Source organism: Oryx dammah, unplaced genomic scaffold (assembly GCF_014754425.2).
Source record: "Oryx dammah isolate SB20612 unplaced genomic scaffold, SCBI_Odam_1.1 HiC_scaffold_19, whole genome shotgun sequence".
Classification (NCBI taxonomy): domain Eukaryota; kingdom Metazoa; phylum Chordata; class Mammalia; order Artiodactyla; family Bovidae; genus Oryx; species Oryx dammah.
Window position 1 is genome coordinate 64,877,736 of NW_024070203.1, and position 24,260 is coordinate 64,901,995.

Genomic DNA, 24,260 nt, shown 5'->3' on the forward strand with positions numbered 1-24,260 from the left:
TTCAAAAAGAGATGTGATATTTATTAATAATTTTAAAAGGACATATTGTAAATTGTTTATCAGCTCATTTAAAGAGGCTGGTGATCTATTTGCATTCCACATCATACCTTTTCATAGCAAGGCTATAAGACTCAAATACTTGTTGATTTACCATAGCAAATTGCAATTATAGCAAATAATTTTGTAATGGTTCTTTTTAAAGCAATGAATGAGGTTAGATGCCATCTGCAAAGTAAAATTTGTGTTTGTAGAAGATAGGCACTATCATTGCTTCTATCAAATTAATATATATTCTCATTAAATCATTCTTATTTCTCACAGTTACCTAAAATAATTTATATGAAAGCTAACAAAGGTAAAAAAAACTTGATTTAACTAGGGGAAATTATTTTTTTAAGTTTCTTTTATTATCTTGATTAACATAGATAGTTAAGTGTCATGATGATAAAATGATTTAGTTCAAAAATTAAATATTTCTTAAACTATAAAAACTGACAAGAATTCATGACCTTAACCTGTCAGTTTCTTCCTGCATAATTCAACATTTACCTTTGTCTTACTTCTTTATTTTATTTTACATTTAGACTTTCTGTAGTTCAGGACTTTGCTGCCTAACGAGATTCATCAGTGCTTCTGGATTTTACACATCCAAGATATCCAGATTGTTCTTTTATTCATATCCATCTGGTCAAATGATTATAACCATTTCTTTCCAATGTAGATTCCACAGTGGGATTTACCCTTACCTCTGAGTGTCATTAATATAATGTACGTGATAGGAAAAGCATCTGCAGTTTAAATAGTGATGAAATGTCATAGCAAAAAGTAAATCAAATAATTTTTAATATTGCCAAAATTTCTATGTTAGTTTACCTATTTGGTTATAACATTTTTATAACTTCTATCAGGATTGACAGTTATTTTGGTAATTGACATATACATGCATCATCTAGAGGGTGAGCGGAGATGAGAACAATATTATATAGAAGAAAGAATAAAATCCAAGGGATTATAAAACTGAATAAAGATGGAATTAGTGGAGTTGTCTTACTCCAATAACCATTTACTCTTTCTTTAATTTGAGGTAGTCTTTAATGTTGGTTCAATTAAGTTTTATTCTAACTCAAATTCTTAGATGCACATTGCTGAAAAACAAACTCCTACTGTGAACATCACCTATCATGTTTCAAAGAAACAGTGTGCTTTTGTTTCCTTTTTAACCTAAAGTGCTTTACATGTTTGTCAGTTGTCATTAAAATGGTGCAGGACCTTATGATCCCTTCCACCATGTCCTCAGCCTACCTTTCACCACTGCAAAACCTTCAGCCAAGTTTAATTAGAAAAGTGAGAAGATGCAAAAGCAAAGAAAAGCAGTAAAACAGGACAAAACAATAAAAGTTTAGTCAGTAAACAAAGTCAGGGACCTTTAGTTCCTGCTCAAAAGCTATAGATAATATTCTGAGCTATATCCCATGAACTGTCTTATTGGTTCTGAAATGCACACCAGGTGGAAGAAGTTAACTACATAATCAAAAAACTGTAGCCATGACTTAAGCTGAGACAATTCCAAGAACTGGCCTCAAGAAAATGGGAACAAACCAATCCCGAAAGATGACACTGATCAAACCATAGCATGACCAATTTCAAGATGATCATCAGAGCTGACTGTGCTGTTTCCAAATTTAACCTCCTCCTTCATCTATAAAAGCTCTTCCTATAGTTAGGGGAGTTGACCATTGGACCAGAGTTCACCCCACCACTCTCCACTTTGCAAGCATCCAAAATAAACCAAACTTTGCTTTCTACCAATTACCTCTTTATTTGCTTTTGTGAGCAAACACTTTCAGTAACATCATCAATATGTTAAAATCAAAAACAAATGGAGACCAGCCTTGAAAATCCCAAGCAGACTAAACCAGTTTACTCATACAAGCAAAGCTTAATTTATCTTATTTTGTTAGACTAACTTTATCTGTGCCATTTCTTGCTTATGCCTCCGGAAATCACAAGTAAAATTTTAACTGTTTCCCAAAATTAATATGAGGTAACTATTAACCAATTTCCTATTTTTAAGAAAATTCTAATATTATAACCAATCACTGGTTTAAAAAAAAAAAAAGTCCCTCTCTTCTCACTATATAAACTGCTTCATAACAAGATAACCCTGAGCCTCATTTCATGTTTTGGTTGAGCACTCCTGGGTCTCTAACTTATTTTTTGTTGGCATATGTACAATAAACTTTTACAAATAATTACTACTTCAGTGCATTAGTCTTAATTCTGTTATTTCTGAACTTTTAACAAATATAAAACACACATGCATGACACTTACCTGAATTTTTGTGAATATACAACAAATAGATGTGAAGTCCAGTATTTGAATCCTTCTTAACAGAACTCTCTTCAGGCTGGTCATCATGGCTTTGACTTTCAGGCCATCAGCATTGGAGAAAGGTGAGGAGTTCCCTAACCAGCTCCCCATACTTGTGTTTTCCCACAAGTGTGATGCCTGAGGAATCTGGGTGCCATCATTCTGGGTCCCGGCGTTACCCTTAGCCTGCCTATTTATAAACTCCACTCAGGCTTAATTATCTCACCTGTCTGACATTACATTCAGCTGAATGATCACTTCTATAACACTCTCAGTCTTTCAAAAGTGATAAGTTTATGTGTTATGTATGAACATTAATTTTCAATTTTATTTATATTCTGGGTAAAAATATAATACATTATTTGGGGAGTTATTTTCAAATTTATAGAACAGTTTGATGATGTAGCCTATGCATCCTACATATAGTATATACACTTTTGAAAATGTATGAGGCATTCATGCACTTAAGTTTTGGAATGAAGTACCACGCTGTTGGGTGTCAAGCATTTCTGCAACTGCATACTAGGTTTCTAACAATATTCAGCAATTTCTCCTGACAAAGTGAAGTGGAATTATAAGTGATAACCTGTGAAACCTTTTTAATATACATAACTGCTAGGGTATTTTAGGTTAAAAGGCTTAGTTTTCCTCCAGACAGCAGTATTTTCTCTTTATACATCATTTTTCTCTTACCTGTTTATTCTGAGTTTTTTTCTTTGTCTTATTCAGCCTTGGAAGATTCCACAAAAATCAAATGTTGTTGAGAAATTTAATGGATAAAATCATCAGTAGTCTGCCTCTACCCTGAGTACCCATTCTTTGCTTGTTTATTGTCATCGTCTGAGCTCAGTCATGTCTGACTCTTTTCAACCCCATGGACTATAGCCTTTCAGGCGTCTCTGTCCATGGAATTTTCATGGCAAGAATACTGGAGCAGGAGGCCATTTTCCTACTCCAGGGGATCTTCCTCACCCAAGGATCAAACCTGTCTCTCTTGCATCTCCTGCATTGGCAGGTTTATTCTCTACCTATGAGCCACCTGGGAAGCCCAGCTGGGTTGTTAGAGTTGCTATAAAAACTTGCTTATTTGTGGGTGAGTGTTCAGTTTGGGTTTTTTGTAAAGGGACACTAAGAAATGATCAAAGCAATCTTGTTAAATTTAAGAAAATTAGAGAGAAAAAACTTTTCAATATTTTAGTCATTTATCTTCCTAAATACTGTCATGTACTTCCTTTTATCCACACAAGTGTCTAATTAATCAAATATAGTTTCATGGTAATTGTGTATTTCCACATTTCACCCTTTTTCACTTAATAATCTATCTTTCCATTAGCATTATTAAGATTAAGTGGTTGTGTGCCCACATGCTAAGTTGCTTCAGTTGTGTCTGACTCTTTGTGACCCCATGGACTGTAGCCCTCCAAGCTTCTCTGTCCATGGGATTCTCCAGGCAAGAATACTGGAGTGGATTGCTATGCCTCCTCCAGGAGATCTTCCTGACCCAAGGATCAAACCCATGTCTCCGGAAGCTCCTGCTTTGCAGATGGATTCTTTACCATTGAGCCGGAGGGAAGCCCCTAAATTAAGTGGTTAATTGTCAGATATTTAGCTATCTGTCTCTCTCACTTTTAATGATCAGCAGCCTCACAGTTTTACATAGATATCTACAAATATGACATGAAAGTTTCAAAATACATAAAGATTTAAAAAATCAATCTATTTTATCATTATTTTAAAACTGGGTTAATTCTTACACTATTTTTTATAAGATATAACTGCCTAAATCTAAATATATATGAGATGTATTCCTTCTTTTTACAGTTAACCAAAATACAGTCAAGTGCATTGGATCATTCAAGACTCACTTGAATAAATTTTTTTTAATATCATATGTGTGCATATGTTTATTTGATCAATTCATCATTATAATAGGCTTTATCAATTATCCACAAGTGTAACCTAGGGATAAAGTAGAGAGGAGATTATGAGAAAAATGCTTCTAAAAATAAAATACAGCTTCTATAAATAATAATATATTGAAATAATAACACATTAAATTATATTTTAATGCCATTATTCTGAGTTATTTTCATATGTAGATATATATTCTACATGTATAAAACTTTTTCTAAATTTATAATCATATATATAATGCATAAATAACTTGCATTCTTATTTTAGAAATTATAACTGTATCACAAGTATTTCTGCTTCTAAGAGAATTTTTATAGTTGTCATGGTAAATATGTTTAATAAGCCATTTGTTGATATTACTTACTAAGTTTTTATAATACTACCAAATGCTCTAATTTTTGAGAAAAAAAAATTGCTCAATATGCCAGCAAATTTGGAAGACTCAGCAGTGGCCACTGGACTGGAGAACATCAATTTTCACTCCAATCCCAAAGATAAGTAATGCCAAAGAATGCTCAAACTACCACACAATTGCACTCATCTCACACACTAGTAAAGTAATGCTCAAAATTCTCCAAGGCAGGCTTCAACAGTACGTGAGCAATGAACCTCCAGATGTTCGAGCTGGATTTAAAAAAGGCAGAGGAACCAGAGATCAAACAGCCAGCATCCACTGGATTATCTAAAAAGTATGAGAGTTCCAGAAAACCATGTACTTCTGTTTTATTGACTATGTTAAGGTCTCTGACTGTGTGGGTCATAACAAACTATGGAAAATTCTTTAAAGATGGGAATAGCAGACCACCTGACCTGCCTCCTGAGAAATCTGTATGCAGGTCAGGAAGCAGCAGTTAGGATTGGACATGGAACAACAGACTGGTTTCAAATAGGGAAAGGAGTACATCAAGGCTGTATATTGTCACCCTGCTTTTTAAAATCATATGCAGAGTACATCATGAGAAATGCTGGGCTTCAGGACACACAAGCTGGAATCAAGATTGCTGGGAGAAATATCAATAACCTCAGATATGCAGATGACACCACCCTTATGGCAAAAAGTGAAGAAGAACTGAAGAACCTCTTGATGAAAGTGAAAGAGGAGAGTAAACGAGTTGGCTTAAAGCTCAACATTCATTGGAGCTGAAACTCCAATACTTTGGCCCCCTGATGTGAAGAGCTGACTCATTTGAAAAGACCTGGATGCTGGGAAAGATTGAGAGAAGGAGGAGAAGGGGATGACTGAAGATAAGATGGCTGGATGGCATCACTGACTCTATGGACATGAGTTTGGGTGAACTCCAGGCGTTGGTGATGGACAGGGAGGCCTGGCATTCTGCGGTTCATGGGGTCACAAAGACTTAGACACAACTGAGCAACTAAACAGAACTGAATTGAAGAACTAAAGAGCCTCTTGATGAATGTGAAAGAGGAGAGTGAAAAAGTTGGCTTAAAACTCAACATTCAGATAACTAATATCATGGCATCTGGTCCCATCACTTCATGGGAAATATACGGGGAAAACAGTGGAAACACTGACAGACTTTATTTTTTGCGGCTCCAAAATCACTGCAGATGGTGACTTCAACCATGAAATTAAAAGATGTTTGCTCCTTGGAAGAAAAGTTATGACCAACCTAGACAGCGTGTTAAAAAATAGAGGCATTATTTTGCCAACAAAAGTCCATCTAGTCAAGCTATGGTTTTTCCAGTAGTCATGTATGGAGGTGAGAGTTGGACTATAAAGAAAGCTGAGCACTGCAAATAGATCCGTTTGAACTGTGGAGTTGGAGAAGACTCTTGAGAGTCCCTTGGACTGCAAGGAGATCCATCCAGTCCATCCTAAAGGAAATCAGTCCTGAATATTCATTGGAAGGACTGATGTTGAAGGTGAAACTCCAATACTTTGGACACTCAATGTAAAGAACGGATTCATTTGAAAAGACCCTGATGCTGAGAAAGATTGAAGTTGGGAAGAGAAAGGGATGACAGAGGATGAGATGGTTGATTGGCATCACCGACTTGATGGACATGAGTTTAAGTAAGTTCCGGAAGTTGGTGATGGACAGGGAGGCTGGCATGCTGTAGTCCGTGGGGTCACAAAGAGTCAAACATGACTGTGAAACTGAACTAAACTGAACTGAAAGCTGGCAAAACATCAGAATCTTTCTTTTCTTCTTAAGTACTGTAAAATTTACTTCTATGAGAGTAAGACCAATGAGTACATTAATTTTTGTTACATTAGATAAATAAATTGTTGGATTTTTATTGTAATTGCTTTATACTTATAAGTCAGTTAGTAAGAATTGATTTCACAAAAATATTTAATTTTCCCTCTTAAACATATAATCCATTGCTCCAACTTTCAAATAATAAAATATTTCAGTGTAACTTTTAAAGATTCTCTGCCACTATCATATTTACTATCAAATAAATGATTTTTTTAAACTGTTGACCACTCACTATTTTCCAGCTGAATCTTCAAAGGATATTTAATCAAAGACAGTTTTATTTAAAACTGAGTATATTAATGGAATATCAAATACTGATTCATACAAATATAAATACCTCTTTCCTCAATTGTTAAGAAATTATCATATTTCTTAACATGATGATCTTTATATAATAATTAATGGTTTTAAATTGATTTTTTAATAAAAAATCATAATTCCTGGGGACTTCTCTGCTAGCCCAGTGACTGAACCTTCATGCTCTTAATACAGGGTGCCCAGGTTCAACCCCTGGTCAGGGAACAAGATGCCATGTGCCACAACTAAGACCCTGCACAGCCAAATAAATAAATATTAAAAAAAAAAATTCCTCATTCTCTTTTAAAAGCTAATTAATAAATAAGTATTTATACCTTCTTGTATGTATGCCTTAATATACTTTCAAAATTTTAAGGCTTTACGTATTTTAAGATACATTTTAGATAGTCACATTTGCTTTTTATTTAGGCTGTCATTCTAAATCATGCCAATATATTATATTGTTTTATCTTCTACACTGTGCATCCTATAATTCAATTCCCTATAATGGAATCAAAAGCTTCCTTTCTATTTCAGGCCCTAAACCTTTACTGCAGACCCCAAATCCCATGGTTTCCGGGGATTTCTGAAAAATTCTGATGACTGAAAAATTCTGGATGACATAGTTAATTCCAGATTGTTCCCAAGCTGAATTCAGTTTAGGAGTACAGTTCAGAAAGAAGATTTAGCACTCAAGCAACCATATAAAGGGAGTTTCATGCATCTCTCATATAGCATCTATTCAAGCTGGTTTTGGCTATAATGTCCATTTTTCACGTCTAATATCTCATTGTCATCATCCCTCCACCTGAGCAATATCTAAATATAGATATTAAATATCTATATTTCACTCTGAAACTTATTTATCTTTTCTATGTGGGCACCTGCTGTGGTGTTCATTTAATCTGATAGGAGACTCCACTTTGGGCCTAACAATTGATCAATGAAAAAATGTCAACTCTCATTTACCAATATAAGGTTATAGAAAAATTTGTAAGGCTCACAGTTTTATTTGCATAGGTAGCCCACAGCCAGTTATTATTTATGGTCACTTTGTTGGTGTATCACAGAAGAAACTGTGTGGTTTATCAACATTTAGCACTTCACTTGTATATGAAACATTTACTATTTGATTCCCAAGTATATTTCATTATCCAGATGTTGGTGCAGGCTACATATTCTCTTCCCCAAAACACATAAAACTTCAAGTCATATTGCTTTATTATGTGAGTTTCTCATAACTCAAACCATTACCATTTCTGGGAAAGTAAGATATTTTGTCAATAATTGATATGGTGATTTTGGTACCCATGAGAGACAGGACCTTAGAAGACCCAGGTTCTTACAACTCATAAAATTCCTGTCTAGTAATATTTTTTCTGTCACAATTTCCCCAAGTTTACTTTTAAAAAAAGGTAGTTGAGTATCAGTTTTGTTTGTTATTTACACAATTCTGGTTCAACTACCTTGTAGTTAGTTCAGCAAAGGTCATATTCTTGTTTGCTAGGGGGTGGTAGATACAGTCTGAATATACTTAGGAATAGGCTCTTATTAACATTAAAAGATCTAGATAGACTATTTTAATTCCATGATTGAATATTAAATCTGGCCTACTTGGTCATTTTTTTTTCTTTAAAGACTTCTCTTACAAAGGATTGTTGAAAGCTGATTGAAATTCACCTATATTACCTGAATAACAAGCCACCTCAGGACAAATCTGTCTCCTTTTCTTAGTGGGGTTTGTTGCACACAAACCTATTTTCTGTAGGAATGTTCTCCTAATCTTTGCCCCTTCCTCGAATCACAAAAAAAGGCCTACCAGAATTCTCATGTGTCTTAATGTCACCTTGAGAGTATGTGGAAGATAGCTTTATTAAACCATCCCTGTAACACAGGTGACCTTTGAACCCATACAAAGTAGCAACACAATTGCTACTGTTCAGTCCCTCAGTGGTGTCCAACTCTTTCTGACCCCATGGACTGCATGTAGCCTGATCCTAAAGGAAATCAGTCCTGAATATTCATTGTAAGGACTGATGCTGAAGCTGAAACTCCAATAGTTTGGCCACCTGATGGGAAGAACTGATTCACTGGAAAAGACCCTGATGCTGGGAAAGATTGAAGGCAGCAGGAGGAGGGGATGACAGATGATGAGATGGTTGGATGCCATCACCGACAGGATGGAGTGAATTTGAGCAATCTCTGGGTGTTGGTAATAGACAAAAAGCCTGGCGTGCTGCAGTCCATGGGATTGCAAAGAGTCGAACGTGACTGGACAACTGAACTGAACTCAACTTGCTTTCTGTCTATTTTGCAGACTGGGGCTAATAAAAGATAGATTTTTAAAATTTTGCATTGTGGTAGGACCATTCTTTGTTTGTTCTGGCAGTGATATTATATCAAAGTCTGGAGATTGGTTTGATGAGTTCTTTCTCTTTGCAATGACCCCCACCTTCCACCCACCAAATGATTACTCATTAGTGTACATTTTTATTATGAGTTATTCATCATGGTGCACTGGAGAAGGAAATGGCAGCCCACTCCAGTGTTCTTGCCTGGAGAATCCCAGGGATGGGGGAGCCTGGTGGGCTGCCATCTATGGGGTCACACAGAGTTGGATACGACTGAAGTGGCTTAGCAGCAGCAGTAGCGTTCATCATGGTCTCTTTAACCATTTACCCCTTTCAATTGATATTCTACTACAAATTTGGAGTTGAATCTCAGCTTTTCTAGAGTGGTCTGTATCTTTCATTGTTTGGTTTCAAGTTTTAAGTTCGAGAGCAACTGGAGGAATCTCCTCTACTCCAGTACTATTTTCTTGGCCTTCAATCTGTATTTTGAACCTAATGAAAATTTGCTTCCTAATACAATCCTCACATAAGTTTCCATTCATTAACACTGATTTGAAACTAGAATCATATTAGCCTTCCATTTATTGAATCATGGGACAAGAAGTTTGGATTTTAGAATATCTAAAAATTCTGTCTCATTATTGTGGAAATAACTATAAATTTCTCCTAGGAGTTGATTATACTCAATTCTTATTTCGATTGAGAGAGTCTTTGTTGTTACTTTAGTGCACTTAATAAATCATACCCACTATCATATCTGGCCATTATAGTCAGACCCCTTAAATTCAGATAGTATACCTAAGACTTGATTTAATGAATAAAATCAGGTAGAAGTGTGTTGTGTCAGTTCCAATTAGCTAAACCTTAGTGGCATCAACTTTGTACTTTTGGGATTCATGAGCTGCCATGTTAAAGCTGAACTATCTTGCTGAACAGATAAAGAAAAGCTTAAACATCCAGTATCTCAGATAATCACAAAACTCAGTAGAAATTCACTTTGATCCACATACATAAGTAATGTTGTTAGGAATAGCATGAAAACTGCCTAGCTGAGCACAGCCCAGATTGCAGACTTGGAAGAAAGAAAATATATATATATATATTTTTAATACAAAAGTTTATAAAGTAGTTTGTTACTAAGCATTAATTAATTAAAGGACACATAATTTCAAAGTATTATTTGAATAACTTGATAGATTACTTGTCGAAAATACATAAATTGCAAAATTAGTTACATACAATTTTGCACTAAGTAATAATACGTCCATAAGTTATTTAAACATAATAATGTACTGCCATCTACTGGATTATGATGAATCAACAGGTCACTGAATGCACTGTTGTTATGTAGTCATGATATGTTGATGACAAGGGAGTCAAAAGTCACATGTTTGTAGCTAAAAGAAAACTTTCTTTTTCAAATGGTTTATAAGTATATATTGGAGAAAAAGAATAGAGCATATTTCTCTTTCTGACTCTCATTCTACCCATACAGAAATACACATACACCAAAGGAAAAAAAAAAAATCTATCACTTCTCTAGGGATTATAGGAATTACATAATAATGACTAGTTTATAGCTTGACTGCTGTAAACAAAGATCTTGCAATATGTTTGGAGAAGCAAAATATACTTACATAACAAAGAAAACAAGGTTTTAAAAGGTTCAATTACAAACTATAAAGAGTCATTAAAATACTGTAAAAATTAGAAATACAGTTTAGGATTAGATTTTTGTTTGAGACAAGCCTGTGTGTGAATCTTATATCTGCACATAGTTGACATATCATTATGTAAAATTATTCTATAAGCCTCAATTTCCTTATAGGTATGGTCTGAATGGAAGCTTGCTGATGGGAGAGACTAACTGAGGGGGAAAGTAGGTTTTGTTCTGAAGGGCGAGGCAATGCTCAGTAAATCATTAATCCAATTTTCTGTTGATGGGTGGGGTTGTGTTTCCTCCCTGTTATTTCAGTTCAGTTCAGTCAGTTCAGTTGCTCAGTCGTGTCCAACTCTTTGTGACCCCATGAATCGCAGCACGCCAGGCCTCCCTGTCCATCACCAGCTCCCGGAGTTCACTCAGACTCGCGTCCATCGAGTCAGTGATGCCATCCAGCCATCTCATCCTCTGTCGTCCCCTTCTCCTCCTGCCCCCAATCCCTCCCTGCATCAGTCTTTTCCAATGAGTCAACTCTTCTCATGAGGTGGCTAAAGTACTGGAGTTTCAGCTTTAGCATCATTCCTTCCAAAGAAATCCCAGGGCTGATCTCCTTCAGAATGGACTGCTTGGATCTCCTTGCAGTCCAAGGGACTCTCAAGAGTCTTCTCCAACACCACAGTTCAAAAGCATCAATTCTTCGGTGCTCAGCCTTCTTCACAGTCCAACTCTCACATCCATACATGACCACTGGAAAAACCATAGCCTTGACTAGATGGACCTTAGTCAGCAAAGTAATGTCTCTGCTTTTGAACATACTGTCTAGGTTGGTCATAACTTTTCTTCCAAGGAGTAAGCGTCTTTTAATTTCATGGCTGTAATCACCATCTGCAGTGATTTTGGAGCCCAGAAAAATAAAGTCTGACACTGTTTTCACTGTTTCCCTATCTATTTCCCATGAAGTGATGGGACCAGATGCCATGATCTTCGTTTTCTGAATGTTGAGCTTTAGGCTAACTTTTTCACTCTCCTCTTTCACTTTCATCAAAAAAGACTTTTTAGTTCCTCTTCACTTTCTGGCATAAGAATGATGTCATCTGCATATCTGAGGTTATTGATATTTCTCTCAGCAATCTTGATTTCAGCTTGTGCTTCTTCCAGCCCAGCGTTTCTCATGATGTACTCTGCATATTTGGCTCAGACAGTAAAGTGTCTGTCTACAGTGCAAGAGACCTGGGTTCAATCCCTGGGTTGGGAAGATTCCCTGGAGAAGGAAATGGCAACCCACTCCAGTACTGTTGCCTTGAAAATCCCATGGACGGAGGAGTTTCGTGCAGGCTATTGTCCATGGGGTCACAAAGAGTCGGACATGACTGAGCGACTTCACTTTCTTTCTTTCTAAACTATGGTAGAGGTAATGAAGATAAAGGTGACCTACTTGAAAAGGTCCCATGAAGGCATTGCTACACTCAGTGCCCCCAACCCTGCATCAGGCCACCCCTGACCCACGCCTCCACCAGAGACACTGGACACTCACAGGCAAGTCTGGGTCAGTCTCTCGTGGGAATGCAAAGTCAAGTAGGCTTTAGGAAGCATCACTAGGAACAAAGCTAGTGGAGGTGATGGAATTTCAGTTGACCTATTTCAAATTCTAAAAGATGATGCTATGAAAGTGTTGCACTCATGCCAGCAAATTTGGAAAACTCAGCAATGGCCACTGGACTGGAAAACATCAGTTTTCACTCCAATCCCAAAGATAGGGAGTGCCAAAGAATGCTCAAACTACCGCACAATTGTACTCATCTCACACACTAGTAAAGTAATGCTCTAAATTCTCCAAGCCAGGCTTCAACAGTACACGAATCATAAACTTCCAGATGTTCAAGCTGGATTTAGAAACAGCAGAGGAACCAGAGATCAAACTGCCAATGTCCATTGGATTATCAAAAAAGCATGAGAGTTCCAGAAAACATCTACTTCTGCTTTATTGACTATGCCAAAGCCTTTGACTGTGTGGATCACAACAAACTGTGAAAAATTACTTTAAAAATGGGAATACCAGACCACCTGACCTTCCTCTTGAGAAATCTGTATGCAGGTCAGGAAGCAATAGTTAGAACTGAACATAGAACAACAGACTGGTTCCAGATCCAGAAAGGAGTACTTCAAGACTGTATATTGTCACCATGCTTATTTAACTTATATGCAGAGTACATAATGAGAAACGCTGGGCTGGAAGAAGCACAAGGTGGAATCAAGTTTTCCGGGAGAAATACCAATAACATCAAATATGCAGATGACACCACTGTTATGGCAGAAAGTGAAGAAGAACTAAAGAGCCTCTTGATGAAAGTGAAAGAGGAGAGTGAAAAAGTTGGCTTAAAACTCATCATTCAGAAAACTAAGATCATGGCATCTGGTCCCATCACTTCATGGCAAATAGATGGGGAAATAGTGACAGACTTTATTTTTTTGGGCTCCAAAATCACTGCAGATGGTGACTGCAGCCATGAAATTAAAAGATGCTTGCTCCTTGGAAGAAAAGTTATGACCAACCTAGACAACATATTAAAAAGCAGAGACATTACTTTGCCCAAAAAAGGTCCATCTAGTCAAAGCTATGGTTTTTCTCCCTTGGACTGTAAGGAGATCCAACCAGTCCATCCTAAAGGAAATCAGTCCTGAATATTCATTGAAAAGACTGATGCTGAAGCTGAATCTCCAATACTTTGGACACCTGATGCAAAGAACTGACTCATTTGAAAAGACCCTGATGCTGAGAAAGATTGAAGGTTGGAGGAGAATGGGAAGACAGAGGATGATATTGTTGGATGACATCATCAACTCAATGGACATGAGTTTGAATAAACTCCGGGAGTTGGTGATGGACAGGGAGGCCTGGCATACTGTAGTCCATGGGGTCACAAAGAGTCAGACATGACTGAGCAACTGAACTGAACTTTCTGAATAGAGGTAATTCTACACGCTTTTTATGAGTATTAAGTATAATAATGGGTATAAATAGCACAATGTCATTTACACAATGGTTAACTAATAACATTATTTAAAATTCTGTATTTTTGACTAAAATTTTCATACAAATTTGAAGACAAGATATTCTAATGTGATTTGTAGTAACTGAAAGCGAAAGTTGAACTAGGCTTTGAAATATTGAAATAATTTAGATAGGTTGTGATTAGGTATTGATGTTATTACATTTACATTTTCATGTATTTTATGAATATATTATTGAAATCATATGAGAAAATTTATCTTCTCTTCTGAAACTATTGAAGATTTAGCATAAACAGGCTGGTGAACTTAATATTATTGAGTTCCAACTTACAGATGGCTCGATATATCCCTGCTCTTGAAAGAAAAGGAATAAAGAAGCATTTATATTTCTGAAATCAGGACTTTAGGAAACATAAAATAGAAAGCTGTTTTTAAAGAGGAAGAAATGTTACATATTGCTAACAGAAAAATATTTAATATATGCTGTCTTACTTTCAGGATGCTGTAAAAAATTACCATAGCCTGAGTGACTTGTAAACAGTAGAAACGTATTTCTCACAGTTCTGGAAGCTGAGAAGTCCAAGAACAAGGCACAGCAGTTTCCATGGCTGGTGAGACCCATTTCCTGGTTTTTCGATGATTGTCTTCTTTCTGTGTCCTCATATGGTAGAAAGGGCAAGCTAGGTCTGTGTGGTGTTTGTTTGTTTGATTTTAATTGGGCTTCCCTGGTGGCTCAGACAATAAAGAATCTGCCTGCAATGTGAGAGACCCAAGCTCGATCCCTGGGTCAGGAAGATCCCCTGGAAATGGGATTGGAAACCCCTCCAGTATTCTTGCCTGGAGAAGCCCATGAACAAAGGAACCTGGCAGGCTACAGTTCATGGGATCGCAAAGAGTCAGACACAACTGAATGGTTAACACTTTCACTTTATTTTATAAAAAGTCAAGTATTTTTTATTAAAGTTTTTTTTTTTTTTTTTTAATTATAGAGGCTACACCCTCTAGACTTTCCAAAGGCCCTGCCTCTCAATACCATCATTTTGAGGATTAGGTTTCAACATATGAATTTTGGGGCTCACAAATATTGGTGCCTACAATTTTTTTTTTTTTTTAAAGAAAGGAACATGTGTCCACACACAGAGGAAAAGAGAGTTTCACATTTTAGAACAAATTCAAGAATGTAAGACCCAGAGTCATGAATAAGTGCAGAAGATGGAAAAGGAACTAAATGGTAAAACACTCTCAATTCAAAGATCAGAATGTTTGTGTGCGTGTAGTTTGTGTGTGTGCTGTCGCTTCAGTCATGTCCCACTCTATGTAACCCTATGGATGGTGGCCAGCCAGGCTCCTCTCTCTATGGGATTCTTCAGGCAAGATACTGGTGTTGTCCCCATGTTCTCCCACAGAGGATCTTCCTGACCCAGGGATTGAACCCATCTCTTGTTTCCTGTATTGGCAGGTAGGTTCTTAACCACTAGCTCCACCTGGGAAGCCCATCAGAATCTTTAGGACCAAAAATAAAGACAGAATAGGTGTGCAAAGTGCACCAGCTTTGCAGTTTTACATATCTAGGTTCAATCAAGACTTTTATGTTAAACAGTGGTGTGTTGTTTGATCTTGTAGAAATTAGTTAATCCTTTAAATTTTTCATAACATTCATTACAACCTAACCAGAAAGGCAACAGGAATAAGCCTGTTGACTGACAACAATAAGCCTGTTGTCAGATTTATCGACTTGGTGTAGTAAGGGTGGAAATTCCACAGGAATTTCTTTAAATTTGTGTGGATTCCTTGTGATTCTGGTAGAGCTATAAACGATGTAGTCCTGCTTTCCCAGTCAAAGCAGGGAGCGTCTCATCCTGGCCAAATATTTAGTGTTCTTTTCAGAAATTTGAATGTCCTACATTAGAGAGCACTGCTTTCCTTTCTCTGCGCTACCTGGATATAAAGATCTTGGAAACCTGGAGACTCTAGTGGCCAACCTTGGATCACATGGAGAAAGGTTTTCAAAATGAAGACAGCACAAAAAAGATGAGTCAAGAAAACATAATCTGTTTATGTTTATATGTTTAAAGGAGGCCTGGTCTCTTTATTTTGTAGCTATGAGAAACAATCTATACTTTTCTTTCTTCCTTTTTTAAATGGTGATTTTCAAGAGACTGAAAATTATATAATGTTTTAATGAGGAAGATACATTTGAAGTGCACTTTTGAGAACACATAATTTCCCAGAATGGGGTAAAGGACATCGACTGAGATATTTGTCCACTTCTGTTGTAAAGATACAACTCTTATTTTTAATAACTTGGTAGAAGTCATTAAAAACCTTCTAGTGCTCTTAAGTGTATGATAATGTATTTTAATTTTCATTAGTATATTTGACACATCTTTCTTGTCACTGTGAGGACCCACGCTTGAGTAACTCTCTTAAGTTAACTGATATTATCAACCTAAAGGACTCTCTTAAGTTTTTGCATTATCAGACTTGGTCTTAGATCCAGAAAGAGAATTATATGTTCATATAATGTTTTGTTGGTATATGTTTTGTTTCTGTCTTTTCTCTTCAAGTATCAAGTTTCAGTCCTTACCTATTATGGATTCATATTCAAAGCTGATGGCTAGCGATGACTTCCATTTCTATATGTAGGTATAGTAAACTGATTTCTTGACTGTTAATAGTAAGCTGTTTGCCCTAATATAAATTCCATTATGTCTATTATTTCCCCTAAATTACGTGAGAGAGTATGTACAACCAAGAGGTAAAATAAGAGAAAGTGAAAATAATCCTCAGTTTAAAATGAGATAGCCTGAAACAGAAAGAAACTCTAGGTTTTAGCCAAAACTGAAAATCACTTGTGACATTCTATCTTCCTTAAATCCCACATAAAGAATTAGTTATTATAAAATCTAGCTTTCTATCTGATATGTGGTCAAGATATTTGTGTTGAGAGTCTCTAAGACAACTTTAAGTTTTGGAGATTTGCTAGAAATACTTAAATAACTACTTTGGCTAATATTTATTACAGTGAATGAATACAAAGTGAAAGAAACAAAGGGAAAATCCATGTGGGTAAAACTTCAAGACTCTTCTTCCATGGAGACACAGGATATGCTCAATTCTTCCAGCAACAAATTGTGAAAATATGTTAAAAGTATTTATCAAGGAAGCACATTTGAGACTTTTTATTGGTGGATGGTCATGTATAAAAATTCCAGATTCTCAAAAGGATACTGTTGTACTGCCTATGACATGTTTTTGTATAAATCATTTTGCACAACTTTCTATTCATCATTTATGGAAACTTACTGATAATCAGTCACAGTCCTGGATATCTATCAAATATCAACAATGTTAGTAGTCCTTTTAAGGACAGTTTACTCAGGCCTGCTATGTTAACAGTTTTATGCATTGTTAGTCACTCAGTCATGTCCAACCCTTTGCAACCCCATGAACAGTAGCCTAGATGTCAGGCTCCTCTGTCTATGGAATTCTGCAGGCAAGAATACTGGAGTGGGTTGCCATTTCCTTCTCCAGGGAATCTTCCCAATTCAGGGATTGAACCCAGGTCTCCTATGTTGCAGGCAGATTCTTCACCATCTGAATCACCACGGAAGCTCCTAACTCTTGTGCTTTTCTGATGAAAGGTGCTGCAAACATATCAAAGTGTTAATATAGGAAATTAGAAAGAATGAATAATACAGTCTTGAATGCTAATATCCTTAATAATTCATAGGGTAAACACTAAAGAGAATTAATTGTCTTCGTAATGGATAAATAATGGAGCCCTCACAAAAACAGATTTTAAATTTGCATTAATCAGTATACCCCAGACTAGTAATAAGTTAAAATTGGACTTTTACACCAGTGATAATTAACCCTGGCTAGGTGTCCTCTCTAGTTATGAAATCCAAATATCAAATATCAGTATTCTTTTTTAACTTTTCAGTTAATTATAATGTGCAGCCAATGATGAGAACTATGGTTATAAAGAGATTAAACATATTTTAATAACTGGGATTCAGGAAGTAACAATGCTGAGGTTTGGGTTTTGGGCTAGTAAAAGCTTTTTTGGAATATTGCTCCCCTATGGGGCAATTTGCCTAAGAAATCTCATAAAAAACCTTGCTGTATGGGTTCAAAGCTTCTTAGAAGCCTTAATCACTTATTAACATCTTAGACATTTCTGTCTGTTCTTTGTAAGTGTTTTTAGAGGAATTAGTGAAGATATTTTCGAAGAAATGAATCCTCACCTCAGGAACTAAGTGTCTTAGGGAGAGAGAAAAATTATAATCAATAAATTTGCAATTGGTTGAAAATGTAGGAGTCTAATCCCAATATGAATCCAATTATGTTAGTAATGTTCATTGATTGTTTACTTTGTTCAGGCATTAGGTGAGATATCTGTGATACCAGCATTAATTGACAACAATTCCTATCATTAATATATTTAGGGCTTAGTGTGCTTATAAGCTAATTGGGTCATTGTCATCCTGATAGCCCACATTAAGACTCCACCTTCTTCCTTGTAGTAGTTTAATATGATTTTTATTTGACTTCTCTTCCAAAAGGCAATTGCTTAACATCTTATTCAGTTTTTCTCCTAATTGGATCAAAGTTCACTTTGTCTCCATTGTCAGTTTTGAGAAATGAAGTTCTAAGTGCTGGCTGATGGATTTGATAAGGTGACCACTAATTCAATTTTGCAAATGATTATTCTGATTTTTAAAATATTTCTTAATTAAGTAAATGGAAATCTGTGAAATCAAGGCTAATATTCATTCAAAATAGCTTCCTAGTTGGTGAAGATTTTTTTCTTTTATAATTTGAAAACATTTCTACTTCCATTTTTTTGTTTCTCATTCTTTCCGCTTTGGGATTTCACTTTTAAGTTCACGTCTTAATTTTCCACACAAGCCTAAAGGAAATCAAATAAAGAGAAATAATTAATCACACTTTCTTTTCTCTCATCAGTCACTATCATGATCACTCCATTGCCTGAAGGAAGGAGGCAAATTTTCAAAACTATATCTTAAAATTTTCACATTTTATACTTTTATTATATAGAAAATAAACATCTAGACACATCAAAAAATGAAACAATATATTATAAATCAAGTACTATCTCTTCAAATATGCACTGCTTCCCACTTTTCTCATTAACATAGTTTATATTGTATTATGTTACTTTTTGGAAAGTCAGATTTATAATTATTTTTGACAATTTTTTTTGTATATTTTTCAATCACCAAGTTGATTAGTTTTTTTCTGTAATGTAGCATTCCTTTGCCTCTTTGATTTTTAGTTTCTGTATTTCTTATACTTTTCTTTCTCTCAGCAATAACTGTAGTATCTTAGCTAGAAATATTAATGTTTTCTTCATCTTTTTATGATCAATATATATACTTCTATCATAAGAATAGTCAATATGATTATAGTACTATTTCATATAAATAATAATATTCAATATGATACCAATCAATATTATGTAAGAAGAATTTTAGGACAAAATTTTTAATACCCATTTTCAAACTCTTGAATTTATAAATTCAAACATGTACAGAATATCATGCTACTTATAAGTGCTTTATTAAAAAATAACCCAGCTACAGTTTTATAATTTCTTATTATTTAAATGTTGGGGTCATTTTTGCCATATTATTTATAATATATCTATGAGATCCAGTATGGCTACCATATAACCTACTGCCTAAGACTTAAAGAATTCTACTATTAATGGAAGTATTTTATCAGTTTCTTGACCTCTCAGAAGGACAACATGATGAAATTTAAAAAACAGTGTTCTTGGAGACAAAGAATCTTGATTTATTGCCAACATTTTTTAAAAACAGAACCATGGTTAAGCATGTAGTTTCTCATTATGAATTTGAGATAATTCTGAAACTCGAACATCAAAAATGCATCCACCTTTTTTTCAGTAAAAACATAAGCCATTGTTTTCGTATTGTAAATCCTGACAAATGTTTTAACCTCATTTTCTATTTTATCTGAGGCCATCATTTCTGCTCCAGCCAGCTGAAACTTTATGTCATCTACCACACATCATTTGTTGAGCTAATGTTTGCCAAAAAACTCACACAAATGTATAAAATGATCTTCAAAGTATTTTTGTTGTCACAATGGTTGTTTTGCTTTTATCACTCATGAAAACTGGCAGGTCTTTTTTCTTTCTCTTAAAAAATCTTGTGTATTGTTTTTAAACTGGTAATTATTGATGGAACTGAAGTATATTTCAGTTTTACACAAGAAGAAAAATCAAATGATCAAAAAGAGTTAATTTAAAGCCAAGAGTCCTGGCTGTTGTAGAAACTGAAATGTTCATATTCATTAGAGAGAACATCTTTTATCTAATCTCTTCTACTTTATTTCCTAGTTAAAGATGCCTGTACTACAAAATTTAACCTAAATCACTCCTAGTTAATGTATATAGAGAGCTTTGAAGATGAAAAGTGCTACAGCAGAATACAGTTCTACTTACTGCATGTAATGAGAATTCAGCAACATAGATTAAATCTCACTTTGCAAATAGTATTTGCTAGTGTAGCTAACATGAATGAGGCTTCCTTCTTTTAAGTCTTGCATACTCGTCTATTTAGCAGTAATTAATTTGACTTTCTTTGATATTTTCAAAGGTAAAAATTATTTCTGCATCTTTTAAAGTGCCATTTGGTTCCTGAAAAAGTTATTTATAATTTATTAATGTTCTAATTAGATGCAATAAAAGAGTATCTGACCTTTAAAATATCTGACAGCATATACCACTTCTTATCTACATAAATATTTTGCTCTTTTGAACTTGAGCAGTTTGACAAGTACTTATTTCTCTGTAGGATACAGGGAATTTTTTTTGACATTTTATTTTTTTTAATTTTTTTTTTATTTTACTTTACAATACTGTATTGGTTTTGCCATACATCAACATGAATCCACCACGGGTGTACACAAGTTCCCAATCCTAACAGAAATGGCTAGTACCAAAATTTTCCCATTTGCTTCCCAATTGACCTAAAATAATCCAGTCTGAAGCATTTATATATCACAGGTGTGGTGGTTTTGTCATGTCCGACTCTTGGGACCCCATGGACTATAGTCTGCCAGGCTCCTCTGTCCATGGGATTTCCCAGGCAAGAATACTGGAGTGGGTTGTCATTTCCTTCTCCAGGGATATTTCTGACCCAGGGATCGAACTGATGTCTTGATCACTTGTCTCCTGCATTGCAGGCAGTCTCTTGCCTTGCAGGTGGATTCTGCACTGACTGAGCCGCCTGAGAAGCCCTATCAGAGGTAAAGAATTGCTATCTATCAAAGTCTTTTGCAAACTAGTATTGAGTCTTTTACTTGTATTTCCTTATCTTTTGGTTTTTAAAGATTGACCAAATTCCTTTCTGTTTATTTACTCGTCTCTACTGATTGAATTTCATTTTGGTAGGAATGTCCTTTTTGGTACTTTTCTATTTCTCTGTCTTCCCATCTACTTCCTGTGGCATGAGTCCTGCAGCTCTGCTTTTTCTGATTTTAGTTTTCCTAACCTGACTCTACCTAACTTTTACCCCTCACTCTGATAAGAACAAATTACCCCAACCTATATTTTCCACTACTGACAGTCATCAATAATCATATCGATGACAGTTCGTGCACCCATGCTAAGTTGCTTCAGTTGTTTCTGACTCTTGGTAACCCTATAGACTATTGCCTGCCAGGCTCCTCTGTCGTAGGCTGCCATGCCCTCACCAGGGGATCTCCCCAAGCCAGGGATCCAACCTGCATCTCTTATGTCTGCTTCACTGGCAGACAAGTTCTTTACTACTAGCGACACCTGGGAAGCCCAGTGATGACAGTTAAATATTCCTAATTAGAAATGTCAGTATGTTTAGCTATGTTGGACTGAATATACGTTTTATTCTCTGAAACAGAATTTTGTTTACATGTTGAATATATAAACATTTTTTATATGTGTATAGTTAGTTATTAGCATTACATATAGCCATAGATTGCCAACATCCACTGGATCATGAAAAAGCAAGAGAGTTCCAGAAAAACATCTCTTTCTGCTTTATTGACTACCCCAAAGCCTTTGACTGTGTGGATCACAACAAACTGTGGAAAATTCTGAGAGACATGGGAATACCAGACCACCTAACCTGCCTCTTGAGAAATCTGTATGCAGGCCAGAAAGCAACAGTTAGAACTGGACATGGAACAACAGACTGGTTCCAAATAGGAAAAGGAATACGTCAAGGCTGTATATTGTCACCCTGCTTATTTAACTTCTATGCAGAGTACATCATGAGAAACGCTGGACTGGAAGAAACACAAGCTGGAATCAAGATTGCTGGGAGAAATGTCAATAACCTCAGATATGCAGATGACACCACCCTTATGGCAGAAAGTGAAGAAGAACTAAAAAGCCTCTTGATGAAAGTAAAAGAGGAGAGTGAAAAAGTTGGCTTAAAGCTCAACATTCAGAAAACGAACATCATGGCATCCGGTCCCATCACTTCATGGGAAATAGATGGGGAAACAGTGGAAACAATGTCAAACTTTATTTTTTGGGGCTCCAAAATCACTGCAGATGGTGATTGCAGCCATGAAATTAAAAGACTTTTACTCCTTGGATGAAAGTTATGACCAACCTAGATGGCATATTGAAAAGCAGAGACATTACTTTGTTGACTAAGGTCTGTCTAGTTTGGTGATAATAGTTATAGTAAGTTCAGTTCAGTCACTCATTCGTGTCCAACTCTTTGCGAGCCCATGAATCCCAGCACACCAGGCCTCCCTGTCCATCACCAACTCCCAGAGTTCACTCAGACTCACGTCCATCGAGTCAGTGATACCATCCAGCCATCTCATCCTCGGTCATCCCCTTCTCCTCCTGCCCTCAATCCCTCCCAGCATCAGAGTCTTTTCCAATGAGTCAACTCTTCAATGAGGTGGCCAAAGTACTGGAGTTTCAGCTTTAGCATCATTCCTTCCAATGAAATCCCAGGGCTGATCTCCTTCAGAATGGACTGGTTGGATCTCCTTGCAGTCCAAGGGACTCTCAAGAGTCTTCTCCAACACCACAGTTCAAAAGCATCAGTTCTTCGGTGCTCAGCCTTCTTCACAGTCCAACTCTCACATCCATACATGACTACTGGAAAAACCATAGCCTTGACTAGACGGACCTTAGTCGGCAAAGTAATGTCTCTGCTTTTCAATATGCCATCTAGGTTAATCATAACTTTTCTTCCAAGGAGTAAGTGTCTTTTAATTTCATGTACATGGGCTTCCCGGGTGGTTCAGTAGTAAAGAATCTGCCTGCCAATAGAGAAAATATGGGTTCCATTCTTGGGACAAAAAGATTCCCTGGAGAAGAAAAAGGCAACCTCCAGTATTCTGGCCTGGAGAACTCCATGGACAGAGGGCCCTTGGCCCTAAACAACAATGCATGTATGTGTATATATGTACTTTATCTCCCATTTCTGTCTACCCATATATGAGGCAGATAAAGTAAGATTAATTGTACTATTCATATCTATTTTTATTTGCTTTTCTAAATTAAAAAAAAATGATGTGGCCTTATGATAGTAAATACATCCCTAACTAATTTTAATAACAGCTGCAGAATGTTTCATTTTGCTATACTATAATTATGCAACTGAATGCTTATTTTCAAATGTGAAAAATTCACCCCCTCCTTTAATTATGATCTCCATCAATTTTTATTGTGTATTTTTCTATCCTACAAAGAAAAGGTATTTTAATTAAGGTATTTAATTAATTTAATTAATGAGGGATTGATTGAACTGACTTCACTTTAGGGCTTCTTAAGCTCCTACAATGGGGTGTTCACATGCTATTCTTCCTACCTGAAATACTTTTACCCATCTCCACTGGGGCTCGCCCACTCATTTTTCAATCCTTCACTTAATTGTTTTGGCTCTTCTGAGTCCCTTGAAATTTCATATGAACTCAACATCTAATTGTCAATTAGTGAAGACATATCTGCTGAAAATTTTATAAGAACTTCATCAAATCTGTAGATCAATTTAGAGATTACTGATATTTTGTCAATATTAAGTCTCTAAATCCATGATCATGGGATACCTTACCATTCACTGGAATTTCTTTAATATCTTTCAAAATTACTTTCCTCATTTTCAGTGTACACAGTTCTTACACTTCTTTTGTCATATTTAAACCAAAATATATTCTTTTTGATGCTATTTTTTTTTTTTGCATTTTTAAAAATTTTTACTTTATTTTGCTTTATAATACTGTATTGGTTTTGCCATACATTGACATGAATCCACCACGGGTGTACATGAGTTCCCAATCCTGAACCCCCCTCCCACCTCCCACCACATATCATCTCTCTAGATCAGCCCTGTGCACCAGCCCCAGGCATCCTGTATCTTGTATCGAAC